Source organism: Pelodiscus sinensis, chromosome 14 (assembly GCF_052426305.1).
Source record: "Pelodiscus sinensis isolate ZL-2025 chromosome 14, ASM5242630v1, whole genome shotgun sequence".
NCBI classification, from domain to species: domain Eukaryota; kingdom Metazoa; phylum Chordata; order Testudines; family Trionychidae; genus Pelodiscus; species Pelodiscus sinensis.
Genome location: NC_143065.1, coordinates 17,542,837 through 17,548,836, shown reverse-complemented (window position 1 = coordinate 17,548,836; position 6,000 = coordinate 17,542,837). Strand labels below are relative to the sequence as shown.

General features: G+C 38.7%; 1 protein-coding gene across 1 annotated transcript in view; it reads left to right on the top strand.

Moving 5' to 3' along the window:
- The first annotated feature begins 1,135 nt into the window (after positions 1–1,135).
- CGNL1 (cingulin like 1) overlaps positions 1,136–6,000 on the top strand; it is a 134,925-nt gene continuing 130,060 nt past the window's right edge. Inside the window, exon 1 of the mRNA XM_025190061.3 lies at positions 1,136–1,261. The gene's annotated coding sequence lies outside the window, so the exon portion shown is untranslated. The remainder of the gene's footprint in view (positions 1,262–6,000) is intronic.

Here is a 6,000-nt window from a genome sequence, read left to right as displayed (position 1 = left end):
GCCAACCCAGAATCCCAAGGGAACAGAAGTGAATTAACTATTGCTTTGCCCACACCTTTCCCTTGGCTTCCACATGTGTATACAGCCTTATGTAGCAAGTCAAATGACCAAGGGAGCTGTCTCTGCTAGGAAACAAGGTGTGTTCTTAAGTTAACTAACATAAGGTAAAACCTTAGGGAAGAGAAGGCAGTTTGTAGCTCTCACACAAGTTTGAGGTCAAGGTAAACCATAGGCTGTATCTGACAGGGTATGTCTACATGGCCACGTAAGCCCAGGCTCAAAGCTAACCCTGCTTTATGTTTACATTACAGTTGTGCTAACCCAGGGCTCGGACCCATCCCTATTGCTTTGCAGTGTAGCCACAGCCCCAGCTGACTCACATCTCAGTAGTCATCAGCATGTATCCCACAATTCCAGGGGACAATTTCCTTAATCTTCTATATCCCAACAATCTGCAAACCACTCTGTTGAAAATGCAAGTTCCCTCTTTTTTGTGGCTTGCCCACACCAAATAGTGGCAATTTAGGTCAGCATGCACCTATTCTGTTCTGAGCCCTAGGTTCAAGCACAGATTAGAAGAGTCTTAACATAAGGTTTAAATACAATGTAGAAGCTCAAACCCAGGGTTCCCTAACACAGATCAGGTGACACAAGTCCCAGTAATTCTGGGCTTACCTTGTAATGTAGATACTCCCATAGTCATCAGCTTGACCTCCTAACTTGTGTGTAAACTACAAATGGCTAAGATGTTTGCCTGAGGTCAATTACCCTTTGTTAGCTAACATGAAGTTAGCTTCTTTTCTAGTGAAAATGCACCTAAGATCACATGTATCTCAGCTGTACTATAGTCTCATCCCCTTTTTTCAGCCATTTCACTTGCCACAGCATAAAGTCGGTCTGCTCCTAAAACTAATGTTGAAATCACTTTGTTGGTTGGGGCTGTGTGAAAAAACCAAGCCCCTGATTGATATAGCTATGCCACATATTCCCCAGTGTAGACACAATTATGTGGGCAGAAGAATTCTTTTGTTGTTGTAGCTACCATTGTTCAGTGGTGTTACTATAGTGATGGAAAAACCTTTTCTGTCTTCAGCTGTGTTGACATCATGGAGTGTTGTTGGTACAGCTAGGAGAAGATATACCAGTATAGCACCCATAGCATGAGTGCTCTTATGGTCCTGCCAAATTGCCAGAAAGTCCTGCAGAGCAAGAATGTTTCTCAGCTCCTGAACTACTGGGATCATTCAATTTTCTTAGAGTGGTATGATGTTCCTTTCCACAGTCTTTGCTGATATAGCTAGAAGGATCAAAAGTGTTATGGATTGTATGAGAAGTGCTCCCATGCAGCCAGGACAAGGCAGAATGACATAGGAAAAATGCTGTGAGGCAGGACATGCAAGAAAGGGGGAAAGGGAAAAAAACAATAAGGCTACTTCTACATTGCAACGCTATTTCGGGATATGGCAATATCCCGAAATTGCTATCCTGCATCTTCACAGCAAGCCTGTTATTTCAAGCTCTCTATTCCAATGTCCCTGTACACCTCATTCCACAAAGAATAAGGGAAGTTTTGGAATAGCACTTTATTTCAAAATTTGGCGCTTTGTAGACAGCACCAAATGACAAAATAAGCTATTTCAAAATAGCATTGAAATAAGACATGCAATTTACATAGCTCAAATTGCATATCTTATTTCAAGTAACAGTGCAGTGTAGATGAATAACCATTTAGGGAAGTCTTCTATCTTCCTTTTATCATAAGAAGAAGCTAAGTTGTCCATCGGGGAAGCATTAGGTAAAAACTGGAAACATTTCTTCAAATTACTCATTTTCCTCAAGAACCAACTCTATAGAGAGTTTGAAGTTTACAAACTAACCATTTCTTGGAGTTATGTGAGCCCAAAAGTGTTTTGACTTTTATAAATGCATGGATTTGTGTTTTATTTTTTCACTTATTTAACTAAAAAATGACTCAAATTTGTTAAAATATTTCAAGAGTAACTCACCCATAGACATTCTTTAAAAAAAAAATCTGCTTAAAATTAAAGATTTGAAGAATACCAAGTAGGTAAAAGTAGGGGTTTAGATGTTGTATTCCTGAAAATAAAAAAGAACAAATTTCAGTTTTAGATTGTATTAAATAGTGTTAGTGGTTTTTTAACCAAGGCAATGGGCTTTTATCCTTTGTAATCTCATAACAAAGTTTTACTTTTCAGCCAAATCTTTATAGGTCATATTTTGAAGGGACAAGTTAAAAGCTGCATCTTGAAGTAGTTTTGTGATGTTGTGAAATGTATTTTTTTCTACTGTAAAATTGGTTATTCAGTATCTCTTGAAATAAAGAAGCTAAGAAAGGACATGTAAATGTAAAGCCTCAATTCAGTTTATTAAAGTGTAGGTCTACATTGGTTAGTTATGGTGAGAGGAAAGATCTGCTAGGAACCAAGTACCACATGAAGCCTAATTTTGTTTATAAAAATCAAGTTTCCAAAGTGGTCTGACCTAAATGCTGATCAATAAATTCAGTATAGGGATGTAAGTGACTAGTTAAGTAGTCGACTACCAGATAAGAATAGGCTTATCGGATAGTTGAGTGACTACTTGACTAATCGCTTCCCACTCGTCCTGCTGTCTCTGTATCAGAGGTAGCAAGGAGAGGAAGCAGGAGCCACTGCTGGGTAGAACCCAGAGCTTAAAAGTCACTTCTCCCCAGCACCATCTCTGTGGTGTGGGGTGGTGTGGTGTGGGGTGGGGGAGGCAGAGCAACAGTGGTCCTGGGGGGCGGCATGAGCTGGGGCTGTTCAGCCAGCTCTTACTACATTTAAAGTGCAGAGCCACAGCGGGACCGCCTCCACATCAACTAATCAAGTAGCCAATGGAAATTCCATTGATTACTTGATTAGTTAATTAACTGATACTTAACATCCCTAGGTCAGTAAGACAGCTGAATCTGGAGAATGTTGAACAAAGTTTGGAGTGTGTTAGGGCACCTGACAGAAATAATCCATAGCACAGTGGTCTAGGCCATTATTGTTTGTTTTGCTTTAGTCGCTTACTACATTTTGTATTGTTTTTTAAAACTGCCAGCTAATGAACTGTGCAGTCTGTAAAACATTAATCCCAATGTTAAAACAGTTTTGTAAATAAGGATCTACACCTCTGTTTAGAGGGGAAAAAAGGGTGAGGCAGGATATGGTAGATTACACGGTTAAGCTGATATATATGCTGTATATATTGAACTGAAAAGCTACCTTTAGCACAAGATTATGTTGTCACTGTATTTGTATTCACTCCTTTGACTGTCTCATCCATCTACCTTAGGGGGTCTAGCTAAATTAGGTTTCTGCCTTGCTAGCATTGTTAAATCAAGTACTTTCAAATCTTTACTTTCAAGCAGCCCCAGGTTTCAGGGCTTGTCCCACTTTGAACCTCCAAACCCCCATTTCAGTTGAAGGGCCATTTGCCCCAAACCAAATGGTACTGTAACCTAGCACACAAAGTCACAGCAACACTCAAGTTTGGCCTTTCTGCCTGGCAGTTTCCCATCAATGGAGGGATGTACGATGGGGTATTCCATATGCTTTGTGAAAATATGCTTCTGAAATGAATGAAATAACTAGAATATTTTTTATGCAAAATACTTCATGTGAGGTTTCATTGAAAAAGTTATACTCTACTGAATATGATTTTCCCATGTGTATGCATCTGTCATCTTTGTAGATCAAGTTAGGAATATGGTGTGTTATTAATGTAGTCAGGTTAAGTGCTAATGATGATTCAGTGCTTTAATGGCCCATTAGCAAAGTGACAATGAAGCTTAGCCTTCCTGCAGATGTGTGAGTCAGCCTATGAAGTATGGAGGCAAGGGTCTGGCAGAGACATGTGACCATGTCACCCGATACTGGAATCCATGTTAAACCATGTACTTTTCCATTAGTAGCTGGGAGGGAGTCCAACTAAAACAATGGACTTCCACATTATGTAAATCCTATTTAAGGATGAGGAGTGAGGTAATCCAGGTCATCAATTCTCCCTGACTACCCCACCCAACATGACTACTGGAAATGTCTTAGACCAACATGAGGGAAAGTTTGGGCCCAAATAGAAATGCTTTCCAGTCTGTGAAAGAAGCCAGTTAGAACAACTTTGGAGGTGAGATATTACATTGGTCTGCAAATTGAAACAAAGTTTCAGTTGTTTTGATACAAATTGGCGACTTTACATAATTTTGCTATGCTGATTTTAAAAATGGTATCTATTTTGCTCTATCACGTAAGGATTTTTCACAAATCAGAAAGAAAATAAATGGAAATTTTTCATGCTTTTTATTCCACCTTATACATTAAAAACTTGGTAAATAGTAAGTTCTAGTTCTTTTAGAAGATCTGTTGTAAGTCCTTGTTTAAAGAACAAAGGAGCAAAGTGTGAATTTTAACAACTGAGTAGTTTTAAATGATTAGATGCAACTGAATAAACACTTTTTTGACAACCTTTTATGCATTTCACCATCAGTCTCTCTTTTCAGGGACCAGCAGTAATCAGCCATAATGTTGACATCTCAGCGTCCTTGATATCTCTTTTCCGTTGTCTTGATATCCTGATGAAATCTTTCCCCTTGCTCTTCACTGACACTTCCAAGATTTTCAGGAAAATAAACCAGATGGGAATGCAAAAAAAATGAACTTTCATGCTCATGTTGCATCCAAGTCTCTCAAATTTGTTTAGTATATTGCCAACAATGTTTTTATAATCAGGATCTTTGTTATTTCCTAAGAAGTTTTGTATGACATTTCTGAAGGCCAACCAAGCTCTTTCTCTGTGTCATTCATGGTTTCTTCAGAGTTAGTGTCAAGGATCAATTTCCTGATCTAAGGACCCACAAAGATCACGCTTCTTAACTTTTTGGTAACTCAAAGCTGGGAACTTGTTGCAAATGTAACAGTCACCATTCTTATTTAATGCTTTCACAAAATTGTTTCATCAAACCTAGCTTGATGTGGAGTGGAGGTAGTAGTACCTTGTTGGGCTCAGTCAGTTTTTCATGAATTATATTCTTGGAGCCGGGAGTCAGACTTTCCCTTGGTGGCTACTGTTTCCTTACCCAATGAAGATCTCTTGTTCTGCTATCCCATTCATATAAAAAGCATGGCATTTTTGTGTAACCAGCCTGCTGACCAAGCAGCATACACAGCACCTTCAGATCTCCACATTCAGTCCATTCATGCTCTGGATTACGCACCTTTTTAAGGAGAAGCTCAAGATTTTCATAGGTTTCTCTTAAGTGAACAGAATGGGCAATAGGCCCAGAGGCATATCGATTGCCATTATAGAGTAGAATACCTTTTAGGCTTGTCTTTGAAGAGTCAATAAACAGTCTCCAGTCACCTGGTTGGTAAACTGTTCCCAAACTTTCTATTAATCCGGCAGTATACCAACAGACCACCCATAGAAAAATATGGAACAAACTCTTTCTCGTGGTTCCTGTACCAAGAAAAACTTGTCCCAGAGGAAAGCAAATTCTTTGCTTGAAGTCTGGATCCCAAAATCTCAGCAGAATCTTTAGGCAGATCCAGGTCTCTCACCAAGTCATTGAATTCACTTTGGGTGAACAGTAATGGCTCATTACTGGCATGTTCTGGTCAATAATCAGTATCTCCTCCAACATTATCAGCATCGGTGTAAATTAAATTAAGCTAGATGGCATTCATTTTGATGAATTCAATCAATTTGAGGTATTTTTGCATGCAAGTCCTTGAAAATAAGTCACAGCATATAATGTGTAACACATTATAATAGCATTTTTTTTAAAAAAAGTAGATTCCAGTTTTCAGAAAAATCTGTACGTCATGGGCAAAAATGGATATAATTTTTTAACTCAGCACCCCAAAATAAGTTACGAACAGTTATTTGTTCTCAAACAATGGAACCCATGCATAAAGGTATTACATGTAACTATTCTCTTTAATGTATTAAGCTTAGCTTGCTTGGAGGTTCTTCTGC